The sequence below is a fragment of the Eschscholzia californica genome, unplaced genomic scaffold (assembly GCF_041429995.1).
Source record: "Eschscholzia californica isolate CP2 unplaced genomic scaffold, dmEscCali1.0.p SCAF_2, whole genome shotgun sequence".
Lineage (NCBI taxonomy): Eukaryota > Viridiplantae > Streptophyta > Magnoliopsida > Ranunculales > Papaveraceae > Eschscholzia > Eschscholzia californica.
The window spans coordinates 4010329-4024436 of record NW_028238309.1 but is presented as its reverse complement, the minus strand read 5'-3'; the positions used below and the strand labels follow the sequence as shown (position 1 = coordinate 4024436).

General features: G+C 35.1%; 1 long non-coding RNA gene across 1 annotated transcript; it reads right to left on the bottom strand.

The window, feature by feature from the left end:
- Positions 1–11104: 11104 nt before the first annotated feature.
- On the bottom strand, positions 11105–13645 carry LOC147555393 (uncharacterized). The gene is made up of 3 exons (XR_015235060.1): positions 13517–13645; positions 12807–12883; positions 11105–11379 (listed from the first exon to the last, which is right to left on the bottom strand). It is a non-coding gene; the product is annotated as an uncharacterized LOC147555393 (long non-coding RNA).
- Between the last annotated feature and the right edge of the window lie 463 nt (positions 13646–14108).

Genomic DNA, 14108 nt, shown 5'->3' with positions numbered 1-14108 from the left:
ACTGTCATTTGACTTGTTTGTGTTCGGTAAAACACGTGTATGACGCGTTGTCTTTCTCAATTGTAATAATCTATTTATAGGTGGGTTTATAAAACCCAAGGTGTTATTTGTTTTTTTTCTAAGTCCGGATATGGAATTGAACTAACCTATGTGTAGTTTGAGTATTTAGACGTGTTATGTCAAGAAGGGAAAGAAAAAAAATCAACTTTTAAAGACGACGAGTTAGAAAGATCAGTTGCCAAAAAGAGATGGTCACATTTAAGAGACTATTTTGATTAAATTATCATTTCCAGGGCGGGAATGGTGTCAACTGTATTTTAACTTGTTTGTGTTCGGTAAAACACGTGCATGACGCGTTGTCTTTCTCAATTGTAATAATCTATTTATAGGTGGGTTTATAAAACCGAAGGTGTTATTTGTTTTTTCTAAGTCCGAATATGGAATTAAACTAACCTATGTGTAGTTTGAGTATTTAGATGTGTTAGTTCTCTAATAAATTCAGATTTAAAAACAAATTCTTCTTATCTAATTTTGTCTTACTTTATAAGTTGAAAAGGCATGAATTTGATTTGAAACAACTAAACATTACCTTAGACTAGTTTAGACCCTCGATCAGGGTTCTCGCATCTAGTGTGATACAATATTAACCAGGGAATTTCATTGTTTCTCCAACGAAGGGTTTTCCCTTCGTCGGATTCCTTTCTTCGTTTCTAAATAAAGGTTATTTTCTTTGTTGGTCTTTAGGGCTTGTTTATGTTGATCTCTAGGATCAATTTGTTGTTTTCGTATTTAGTCAGGATCGAGTGTTTGATCATGGTGTAATTCTCATTAGCCTTTTGGTCTACTAATGAAGTTTGATTCAAAAAAAAAAACAATACTAACCAGAAGTGATATCTCAATTTGAGTTAGTCTTACAACTTCATGTTTGAGTTAACGGGTCTCTTGTTTGATTTTGGAAAAACAAAACTATAAAATTGACACTTGTTGTTTGTTCCAACTTTAGATTTGTCTTACCGAGTTTATATGTTTATTTTTTAGGTATTGTAATTTATTATTTGTATATGTTTTGAAGAGTAAATATATATCGCGACTCCAAATATTGGCGGTTTTGCCCTGACTAAATAGTGACTGAATGATTCATCTAAACGTACTTGCAAATTAAATAACATTTACACGTTTGGTTACTTTACCCCCTAATTTATTTGTTATTTATATATATATATATATATATATATATCATATAAGTACAAGATTATGTGGTGAATTCTAGTTACATTACTGAAAACTCAACATTTTTCGGGTGTTCATTTATTAAAAAGATCTATTTGGTACGAATCTTACTGTTTCCAAACATCAAAATTAACTCTTTCCCTATGAATTCACAAGTTGAGTTCTTTTTCACGACACGATAAAAAAAACACAAATTTTTGTGTTTTGATATAAGACTGTACTCATTAGATGGTGTTTGTGGTTTCTAAGCGCCTTAATCTAACTTTCTTGAATTTGTCTTGCCTGAGTTGAGTTGTTGAGTTGAACTCTTTTGGTTATAAGCCTAATTTTAGACAATATATTTATATTCACATTTCATTTACATTAGATTGGTTGAACTCAAGATTAAAGTCAAATAACTAGAAGTTGCCCAAATTAGATTTAATTGAATAGTTTATACTCCAACTCCTATTTACAAACAATAGTTTCTTCTTTCAACCAAGTGAAAACTCGAGTAAGATTTTAATCTGAATAAATATCTACATGTAATCCAATCGTATGATACAGGTTTATGAAGTTGACAATTTGACCTAGTTAGGTGAGCGTTTTACGGCGAAAAAGAACAACAGGAGAAAAAGCATCCCCTATATCATTATCTTACTAACAATAAATGGGCATAATTGTAAATTTAATTTAATTAGTGATTTCAATTAACCTCCAAATTCTTATTAAATTACCTTTGTAATAAATGAGGTTGGATATCTAAGTGGATCCTAGAAGTAAAGTTTAAGCTTCTAGTAGCATCTCCCATATTAACGGCTAAGATCATTTTCTTATTTTCCCATTGGAAGTGGAAAACAAATCTCTATGATAACTAATAATAAGATTAAAGGTAGGTCCCAATAATTGAGATTAAAGATCCTCATACCATCTGGACAATGGCTACCATTCTTGCCAGCACGTTCTTTCTCTTTCTCTCTCTAACTTTGAGACATCTTTGAACGTGTTGTGAGGGTTGTAATATACTAAGCTAGTAAGGAATAAGAAATCTAAGACTCACATCTCTCATTTGAATTCGGTGCAAACTTAGCCGTTGGATTTAGCAAGACAGCAATGTGGGTAATGGAGTTTAGCTGTTTCTGTTTACTCACGTGTAACGTGGGTATGATTGGTCGAACCGAACTTACTCTTAACACTCCTCATCCAAAAAAAAAAAAAAGTTGATGTTTTGAGAAGGCCAGCGCTTTGGGGAAAGCTAAATAGTTTTCGGGGTGTGAAATTTTAAAGAGAATATGTAGAATTTTAGAGATTTTCCGGGGAAATAAATTTTAAGGGAAAATAAAAAAAACACTCCACCTCACCTCAATCTATCTCCACCTCACCTCTTTGTCTTCTCCGATTTGGTCGCCGCGCGAAATTTTTTTCGGCCGGCGACCATTAAAAAAAAAAATTCACTCTCTCTCTCTCTAGAAACTCCGGCGAAGGGGGTTCCCTTCACCGGAGTTTCTAGAGAGAGAGAAACCCCCTTCACCGGAGTTTCTAGAGAGAGAGAGAGAGTGAAAAAAAGTTTTTTTTTTTTTAATTTTCCGGCCGGCGACCTAATCGGAGAAGATAGAGGTGAGGTGGAGAGAGAGTGAGGTGAGGTGGAGAGAGAGAGTGAGGTGAGGTGGAGAAGTATTTTGCTTTCCCCCTAAATAAAATTGTCAAACAAAATTGACTAATTTTTGATCAAGTCTTTACACCCCGGAAACTTTTTAGCTTTCCCCAAAGCGCTGGCCTCTGAGAAAGGCCGCGACTTTGGGGAATAAAGAAAATTTTCCGAGAATAAATTCTCGAGGAATCCAGATTTTTTTGAAAATTCTCGGGGGAATAAAGTTTTATGGGGAATACGGAATACATTTTTTTGAAAGTTCTCCTCCATCTCATCTGTTCTCTCTACCACTTCATCTTCTCGACACTTCATCATCTTCTCTGGCGAAAGTCGCCGGCCGGACAATTTTCCGACTGGCGATCTTCAAACATAATTTATTTTATTTTATTTTCTCTCTCTCTCTAGATCTGATCTAGAGAGAGAAGGTTTGTTCGTGAGATTAACGGTTGTAGCTTGAAGTAGTCGAGGAAGGTTGAGATTATCTGAGTAAGGATAATGATTGAAGATTTGAAGTTGAAGTCTTCCTTAGTAACACCAGTTTGTTGAGTATGCAAATAACGAGCTCGTCCAATAAAGATTAACCAATCATCCTTTTCAAATCAAGTTTCCTTTTAGAATTCATATTATTAGGTCGTGGATAATTAACATTCCATTATCATGAATTCCAGGTCCACTTGCTAAAACTTGATTCAATACTTTCCCTTAACTTTCCGGTAAAACAATAGTTGCATAAAACCTTAATAAACCCATTAATATATTCAAATTTTGAATTCAGGAAAGAAGAATCAAAATCAATCTTCCTCAGTTGAATAATCCTATACGAACTAATCATTACAAGCTTTTAGAGTCATTCATCCATCTGGTTGTCTAAGAGCAATAAAAGATTGAGATCCTACACTACTAGTTCACGTTGAATTAATTGACCAAGCAACCCTTCTTATTTTTTTGTTACTACTGCTCATAGAGATCTGATCTAAAGAGAGAGAGAAGAAAAAAAAATTTAGAGAGAGAAAGAGGAGAGAGAAAATAAAAAAAAAAGAAAAAAAATTTATGTTTGAAGGTCGCCGGCCGGCGACTTTCGTCGGAGAAGATGATGAGGTGTCGAGAAGATGAAGTGGCAGAGAGAGGTGATGAGATAGAGGAACCTTTTTTATAGCATCTTCTAAAATTAGAAGCCCCTTAGCAATAAAAAGAAACATAAAAAGTCAATCTAATTTGACTAGTTTTAAGAAAAGTCTTTATTCCCCGGAGAATTTTCTTTATTCCCCAAAGCCGCGACCTTTGAGAAAACCAAAAGAAATTCTGGAGATTAAAATATCAAAAAGTGAACAACAAAAAAAGTTCTCCCAAACACACACTTTACGTCGTCGGAATAGTTATCGGTCGGAGAATCTTGTCGGACTATTCATCTTCTCATCACCCTTTCTTCTCTCTTTCTTCTCTCTCTCCAATCTATACTCTCATCTCTCTCTGTAAGTTCCAGCGAAGGGGCCCTCCCTTCCGTCGGAGCGTGGTGAGAGGAGGGAGGCAGGGAGAGAGAAACACAAAAAGGGAAGAAGTTTTGACCGATTTGATGGGTGGAGATGTTGCCGGGATTAGTGGTAGAAGAGAAGAAGATGATGATGCAAGTGGAAGAAGATGAAGAGGGACTGAGAAGGGGTCGGGTGTTTGGAGGAAACAAAAATTTCTAAATTCATCTTGTTACCCCAAAAAGCTTTGCAATCTGAAAAATTTCTTTATTTTTCCGTAAGAATGATAAAAAAGAACTACTTTGAACATTTTTTTCGCCAACCCAAATAGAGCCACGTCAAATTAATTTTACTTTTGCCCAAACTTTTTTAACTGTCAAACTAAACCGACGAATCCTACCTATCGCGTAGCTGTAAGTCGTATGATGTGATATCTTTACGAGCTAATTTATTGTATTTTATTTAATGTAAGGTTGTTCGGACTTTCATCTAAAAAATCAATTTGTGTTAGCATTTTATGATTGCAAAATTTTGTAGTGAATAGTTTTTTCTTTTTCAGATAAAATTACAAATAGATGTTAAATCTGTGATTACATGATAGACGTAAAGATAAACAAAATAGTGAACATCAGTTTCTAACGTGGTTCAATCGAAAATTCATCCACATAATATTGATCTGCGTCCACGTATAAACTCAATATCCACAATTGTCAGTTGAGGACTAATTCGTTGCCTTAATTGATTACCGAATGAATACAAATTAGGATCTAACTCATAATTACAGTTTTCAACAAAAAAGAAAAACTCATAATTACATAGTAAATCGGGGTTCATAGCTTTATTTATTATTTCTATTTAGACTATCTAATAATAGTACTAATAATTACAAGAGGTATTCTGAAAGCATAAAACACAATCTTTTAGATTTTCAAATATCTTGGACTTTCTATTTTTTATCCTTGGATCTCATAATCGATGAAATTTTTGTGTGCGTATGATTTTCTAGTTAATATTTAACATTTTTTAAATAAGTCAATAGATATATGTAATTGGTTGAACCCAACCACGCCAAACAATACGAGAAGAGGCTTTGATTAGTCTACCTCTCGATTAGCAAAGAATGGTCAAGTGACTGATGCTCACTCTTTTTATACCTCTAATCAATGTCAAATTACGGTGTTGATGTCATAATGCTGATGTCTTTAGGTCGAAGTTCCAAATTAGAATTCTGTTTTAACAATAGGAAAAGACAGAAGAAACTACAAAAGTAGAGCTATACACTAAACCTAGACAAGAAATCAAATATTTATCGTTAGTGAAAAATTCATCAAAAGATAAAAAGAGTTGTCTCTTGAAAATGGAGACCCTTGATTTTGTGCTTGTGTTGTGAACTTTTTAGTCGGGTTGTTGTGGTTTTCATCACCCACATTTAATTGAGTCACCAATTAATAGATTGCTTACTCCTAAATTGGCGGAGTAATTGCTGCGTTGACCAAGTGAGAAGTTGACCCGAAACACGGTGTTTGCTTCCTTTATTTGGGATAATTCTATTATTGCACCTAAAGATGACCAATTCACTAAAATTTTCCCAAAGATAACAAACTCACATTTTGACCCCTTTTTTGAGTTTTTCCATCCATCAACTTTAACGGTTGAATGTTAATTTATCTTTTCATTTTCTACCCCTCTCTTCAAAACTCTTTCCCTCCCCATCCTTTTTGTCAATCACCAAAGATCGATTAGTCACCAAGTTGCGAGAACCACAATTTAAAAGGAAAAAATTTCTTCTTCTCCTTTTTCCCCTTCTCCCACCACCAACACTTCCTCCGTCATGCCACCACACCTCCATTATCATCTATATTCTCTCTCCCAATATCCTCAATTTTCTCTCCAACAACTTTTTTTTCCTACTCTCCTTCTGCAGTAGTAGAGAGAACGTGAACCTTCTAGTTGGAGATTCATAAAAACTGGTGTTTGACGGTTCCCTTAATGGACTAGGGATTTGATGGAACCATCGATCAAAGGTTTTAATGGAATCATCTGAGGTTTCTTCTTTTTTCTCTCTACTGTTAGGGTCGTGCCTGAGAATTCGGGGGCCCAGTGTCAAATTTTAGTTTGGCCTTCTTGTATAATCAAACGTAAAATCTGAAAATTTTATAAGTGAGGTTCCACACATCAACAACTCATTCGGTCGCTTTTGTGTATGGCAGGGTTGTGGTTGACTTTTTCATCTCACACAACCTAAATTATAGTTTAGTAATTTATGATGATGACGGTATGGATAGAGATATTTGTGCGATAGAAACAATGAGAAATTCTAGAGCGGAGAGGAAAAAATGAAGATTAAAGAGAAAGTTATGTGTCAGAGAGTAATATCCGATCTATAAAAATTGTAGAAATATCATTTCGCAAGAGAGAGGGAGAGAAAAGAGATTTGTGATAATTAGAGGAGAGATCTATAGCATTCGCCTAATATAAATGTTTTGCTGTGGCCTTTCTTAAAAAGAAAAAGGGATGGTCTCAAGTCGTACTCGAACTTGGTACCTCAGGCGCGCGAGAACAATGCTATGCCACATGAACTACTTCACATTTGATGTTAACACTCGGGCCTTTAGTTTTTAATACGGCAATATATGGCCAAATCTCGAGAAATAGGCCCCTTGTGGTGGTGGGCCCTGTGCGGGCGCACAGTCCGCACCCCCCACCACACAACCCTGTCTACTGTCAGGGGCGTGGCCACCAAGAAGTATGCGGGGGGCATGTGCCCCCACAAGCTCCAAATGATCTCCCTTTAATATTACTCCAAAGCCACCTCATACTTTTTCTTTGAAAGCACATCATAGTTTTTTTTTGCAAGCACCTCATAGTTATTAAAGACAAATCAACTTCCAATGTATACCCTTCATTAGTGTTAAGCAATTATAACTCAAATCTATGAGAAAATAGTTTGAACCTACCTCAATGTAATCTCGCCCTTCATTAGTGAAACTATATAACACATATTTTTTTTATAGCACGTGTACTTTTTATAAATGCAACATAAATACTATAAAAATAAAATGTGAAACCTGTTAGGCTAAAACCGCAATCGTAGATAGTCAGTCGCCTTAATAAACAAATAAGACAAAAGAAATTCTTATTCTATGGACTTTAACTCGTAAAATGTTGATCAAACGTAAGTTTCGTCCATTGAAAAACAAAGTATGTTAGTTCGAAGAAATTTGGAACTAAAGTAGTATATATATATGTATACTTTAATGCAACTAAAGTATTCTTTTTCTCCTCCCTTTGTCTTTATATTTCCATTTGAAATGGTGTGACTCTTTCTTTTCAAAATTTCCAAAATATAATTCAGAAGATAATGAAATTTACACACACACACACACACACACAATATGCTTTAGGATTGTTCAAATAAGATTAAAAAAAATATATTAGTTCGAATAACTTTCGTCCAAAATTTTTGTTTTCCAAATATGGAAATATATTGTGTGGGACCAAATTTGTTTCTATTGATTCGATCTTGAAGCTATCGATACAATTAATTACAACATAATAAATAGATAGATATTGTTTGATTTATTTGTGAGATATTGGTTTTTATAATTAAAAGGTGCCCCCCCCATAAAAGATATATTCTAGTTTTGCCATTGTCTGCTGTTGAAAGATGATATAAGAGAAATAACGCATAGTATTGAGATAGAGAAATCAGGAGAAAGAGAAGAATCGAGCGAGAATAAGGGAAAAGAAGAAGAAATTAAAAATGAGAGATGGTGGTGGACAACCGGAGGAAGTTTTGGGAGGAGAGGAGAATATATATATATATATGGTTGTCGGTCGGCGAGAACCGACTTACAAAGACCAACAAGAAGGAAGTGACAAATGATAGGGAGGAAAAGAATTTTGAGGAGATGAGTAGAAAAAGAACAGATAAGTCAGCAGTTAAAGTTGACTGACGATAAAAATAAAAAATGGCCAAAATAAAAACTAGTCATTTTTAGGAGGTCATTTTGATGAGTCAATTATATTTAGGGGGCCAAAAGATGATGATCATTTTAATATGTTACTCCAATGCAAGACTCAATCTTAAAATCTTAAGTGCCACATAGGACTTTAAAGTTTTTTTTTGAGAAAAAGCTTCTTTAATGCAAAACTGAATTGAGATCTTAAGATGATGCGGAAGCATTTAGTTTTAAGATGTCTCAACTAGAAACTCTATTTTGGAGATATCTCTTGCGTATCTTAAGTATCCTAGTCACCAAATTTAATTTTAGAACCAACGAAGTCTTTATTTCTCAACTATTTTTTCCTATATGTGTGACATGTGTATATATTAGAGTTTTTGTTGCATTGGAGAATGACTTGAATTAGATACACTCAGGTTAGCCACATAGGAAAGAGAATCTCAATTGAGACTCAACACATAAGTCAACTAGAAATTTTTTTGAGTTTTCATTGGAGATGCTCTGTGGTATGAAACTCCATTTATTCTCATTTTTAACTTATTTATCCTCTAGTTTAATAAATCATAGATTTATCAACACTTGGTTGCCCAAGTGGTTAAAGTGTTCACATATACTCCAAAGGTCCCTGGAGGTCCTGGGTTCGATCCCCAGAGAAGGTGGAATTTCTGGATGATTGAACTTGGAGTTATTAGGGCATAAATAAAGTAGATGGGTTTCAGACTGTAGTTTAGTTGGGCTTTAGGCCAGTTCATGTTTGCTTTGAGAGTTATCGTGTGTATCACATCTTGGATGTATCAACACCATTGTGATGACTATCATATATCAAAGTCAATTTGAAAACATGTATAAAAAAATCATAGATTTTCACTTCCACATCATTCGAACTTGGGACCTCTAAGGTGCAGAGTGAGTGTGAAGCTACTAGACCAAGTGGTCGTAGACAGTAATGAGATATGTGAATTACGTGACGCATCGAGAAAACGAATATCCATCGATCAATAAAAGTTTAAGATATTCCATGATATTTGAAAATATTATAAGATATGTGAGGATCAAGAAGATTGAGTTTTATACATTTAACGATATCTTGATATATCTTTACTTTTTGTTGATCGTCAGATCTTTGTCTTCTCAATTCGTCACATTATTCACGTACGATCCGTTCGACAGGTCAATATTTTGTGTTATTGCGTTAAGAAACGTATTTCCCTTTAAAATTATTGCCAAACCATTAGAAAATATAACACAACTACACTCGTTAACTTGTTAGCTAAATATAGTGGCATATGACGCAATGATAACATAGGTGTAATTTTGCTCTACTTTAAACCTATAAAAGTGGACGAGAGTGTGACGGGGACAAAACATCATTGATAAATCTTAGGTGTTTGTTCATTAGATTTTATCTCTCTTCCAAATCGCCTCATTATACTCTAAGAGGGTGTTTGATTTTTGCACTTATTAAGTGATTTTCACTTAATAAGTGCGGGCCGGCAATTTTAAGCGTTTGTTTTTTCACTTAATAAGTGAATATCACTTCTAAGTGGTGTCAAAGTAAGTGCAAAAAAGTAAGCTCCAACTTGGAGCTTACTTTTTTGCACTTACTCTATAAGTGCTAAAAAAGACATAACACCCCTCCACAAAATATAAAAATTACTAACTAACCAACTAAACTCTTCTCACAAAAAAAAACATTATAAACCTAATTAATGCCTATGCCTACTCATCCCAATATAAACCACTACATAACACCCCTCCACAAAAAAAAAAAAATGCCCTGCCCATTATGAACCACAGAAAGCGTTGCAACTTACCACACACCTATATATACCTATACTAATTTGTGCCCTGACCAAAACCCGAAACTTGCTTTGCAGGTTACCAACCCTAATAACTTGCTTTGGTGTCTTCATCATGATTGTATTGTTTTTTTTTTTTAAGGATCATGGTTGTATTGTTTAGTTAAATATTTATTTATTTGAGAAAGAATGAGAAGGTATACAAACTGATACAGTGATACAACATAGAAAAACGATATTGTATTGTTTACAATATTCATACTTAATAAAATCTATCCCAATGTTTTCTCCATACACATAAAATCAATTGTTCAATAAATATTATTGTATATGCTTTGTAACACAACAAATCACTCCAAAAATAAATATCATTGTTTAGAAAGACATACTCACTTCATGAACAACCTTCAATCATAAACCTTATGATTATAAAAGGAGTTTTAGAATAATAATTGAGAAATTTGAATTAGTTATTAAATCTATTTGTCTGTTTACTTCTATTGTTTAAGAAGAATGTCGAAGCTAAATATTTTGCGTAAAGAATCTGCCGATAAAGAGACAAAAAAAAATATACAAATCTAGAAATTGAACCCAACAATGAAGAAGGATTTCATCGATTTATGTTTAGATTCAGTTGCGATTTTTGGATATGCTGGAAGTTCTCTAAAGAATTGGTCTAACATTATTAAGGAGTTGAATACCAAATACGGTCAAATGTGATTGCTTTGTGACGCCCCGTGTTCCGAATCACGGTTTGTCCGGCAGTTTATAAAAGAAACTCGGTCTAATACTAACTCAAACCAGTTTCAAATATAAACCCAAGCCAAAACTCTCATCACGGGTTACAAATCAAGAACAAACACAGCGGAAAAACAAATATAGTTTAAACCTTTTGAAAATATGCTCGGAAAATATGTAACCCAAAATAGTTTTCATAAAGAGAAAAACAACTTGAATTAATGTTTATGAATAGTTCACAGAAGAGACTAAATTTGGACAGAGTCTCCTCTATAAATTGAACATATCAAACCTGAAAAACCTGTCAAACATTCATACATATCTCACAAACTTCTAAATAACAATAGCATCAAATAAAAAGTGATAATGTGCATACTATTTACATGTGTACAATTACAATCGAGGGAGAAAACGATCCTAACTATTCTAGATGATACATATATAATATTAACGTTGTGATTATGTTGAAAATATAATAGAAATTATAATCTTACATAATATGAGCCGTCGAAGTAAACTATGTCACTCCGGGTCACCAATACCTGCAACTGAACAACAACAAATAGGAATGAGATAACCCGAAAGTCAGCTCAGTAGGATACCTAGACATCCTACCCGCACCACACACATCAGCATTTTAATATATCAATAGTTATAAGTGTTACATATATACAGAGATGTCAATATGCACATGAAGCAAAACAATATAGCAAGATAGTTCTTCTAGCTTACCAAGATCACGACTGAATACGCCCTCAGTCGGGGTCACCTACTATTCGGCTAGGAAGAACCGGTAAGCCTTTGTTAGTGCGTAGGCAGGCGGCGCCTTATCTAACGTTTGACTACTGCAGTGTACACATGGATCCACGTAATACCCCGGTAAGAGCTTCCGTAACTCTCCCTTCGTCATCATCGCCCATCGGGCTGACTTGTGATCTCAATACGCATCGAATAGTAAATCTCACCCAAACAATGATACGCTTGGAATATGTCACGACTTACCCAGACGACCATAAGAGTATCGTCGCTTAGTAGAGCCATATACCCACGGCGATACAATTATCTCGTCTTGAGGCGCGTCCTATCTCCGGCCAGATCTGACGCTTCCTCGCAAGGTAACTCATTGACCATTCGAAGAATACCCAAACATATGCATGAACCTATAATAATATTAAATGATCTGATAGGCTCCCAAAGCTACAAGAACAGAACCCTCCTAACAAGTCCCATCAACCGAAGGAGAAGAGCGTTCTTGTGTCTCAAGGTAAGGTAAACCTTGTTTAAAGCCAAGCTTTTACAAGTTTCCACTTTCAGGGATTAAGTATTTTCTTATTAAGAAAACTTGGGTAAACACCCTCTTTCGGTTCGGTGAAACATTGTAAGTATCAAACACAAGACATTACAGAATTCAAACCACACTCACCAGTGGCTTAGCAGAATAAATAAACAAACATGGCACTGGTCAGTCCCCTAATCACTCCAAGGGTCGGAATACCCCAACTCCCAATCTCTCTCGGACCCCATTCCGGGTAAACAAGAATGGTCGTTACCAAACGGCTGGCCACACGCACCGAGTGTAACCCTTAACATGAATTCATGGCTAATCCATAACAGAAATATAAATAAGGGGACCAACCAATGCCCAGCGTCAAACAATCAATACACGTAACACAGATCAAGCGATTCCGCCTCCATGTTATACACGCAGCTCAAGCGATTCCGCCACCACGTGTTTACAATTCACACAAAACGATCACACAGATCAAGCGATTCTGCCTCCATGTGATTATTTTTTTCAGAAAAACCAATTTTGTTTTGAAAAGAGAAACATCCATAACATAGAGTACACCGCATACATACATATCATATCATATCATATCATAAATTGAGCTAGAGAACTATAAGAAAAATGACTATATATATAATGGTGCAACGGGGAATGCCCGTGCTCCAAGTAAGATTCGTAGGATCCTACCTCTTCTTCGCTTCCAATGGTGCTCCTGACTAAGCTCCACTTCTCCTCGAGCTCCCTATTGCAGTTCATTAGTTCTACTGAAATATGAAAGGGCAAAACGGTCATTTGACAGTTACATAACTGTCAAGAGTCCTCTTGCAGAGCAAGAATGCATAAAATGAATGAAACTATACTAGGAATGTCCTATTGGCGCTATACAATTCACTGGGACGTCTCATCAAATAACTGAAATGAATATAAACCAACCAACTTCCCACAAACTCTATTTTAAATTTCCGAGTCTTTATAAGCTGACAATATATATAATGAACCCAATACTATGAATCTAGAACCGTCAAATCATAAAATGAACCCAATATTACGAATCCATAACTCAAACTTCATTTATGTGAAATACGACAAAGTTCGGGTAACCATCTCTATTCCAATTCATTCCCAAAACTAGCCCAAATACGAAAATCGAACCGTAAAATAATTCGGCAGCAACCCGTCTATATATAGACACCCCAAAATAGTCCATAATATTCTAGACATGATCCTGAACATAAATCATTCGAAGAAACTAAAGAATAACTGCTCCAAATCATGAACCCAAAAGAAATTAGACCCAACTATACAATTATCGTAATAACTATCATAAAACCACCAAATACAGACGAAATTGAAAATTCTGAACCACTATATATGTAGAACAAGTCGAATAGGATTACCTGGAACAAATTTCATCAAATTCCGACGATCGAGCGCAAACTAATCGACGAATAAAGTTTGTGTTCATCGGAACCCTAATCTCCTGTCGTTAAAGCTTCTCTGGTTTCTTTGTTAATAAGTTTAGAAATGAAATGGAAATAGGAAGTAGGGTGGTGGGGTTATGGTGGTAATTGCTGGTCACGTGTAAGCTGAAAGTGGGTTTGGCGTTGGGAGTAAGGGAATCGGGGTGCCACATGTTCGTTAACGAAGTGGCCATGAAATTCATTTACTTTAAAGTCCCTATTTTATATAGCTCCCATAAACAAGTCACCACACATTATATCTTACTTATTCAACCCCTATTAATTACCTTATAAACCCAATATGACCTTTTCTCATTCCCTTTTCATCCCACAACTAACCATGATTATTAATTCGACCTGGAAGAAAACTACCGAATACGAAGCTATAGCCAAACAATGTCCGATCTTTTCGTGTGACCAGTCAAAATTCATATTTTTTTCGAGAACTATCCGATGAGGTGTCTGAATCAACTAAACGGAGTACCTAAAATCCAAAATAAACCACTAGCTCTGTTCGACGCTCTAACTG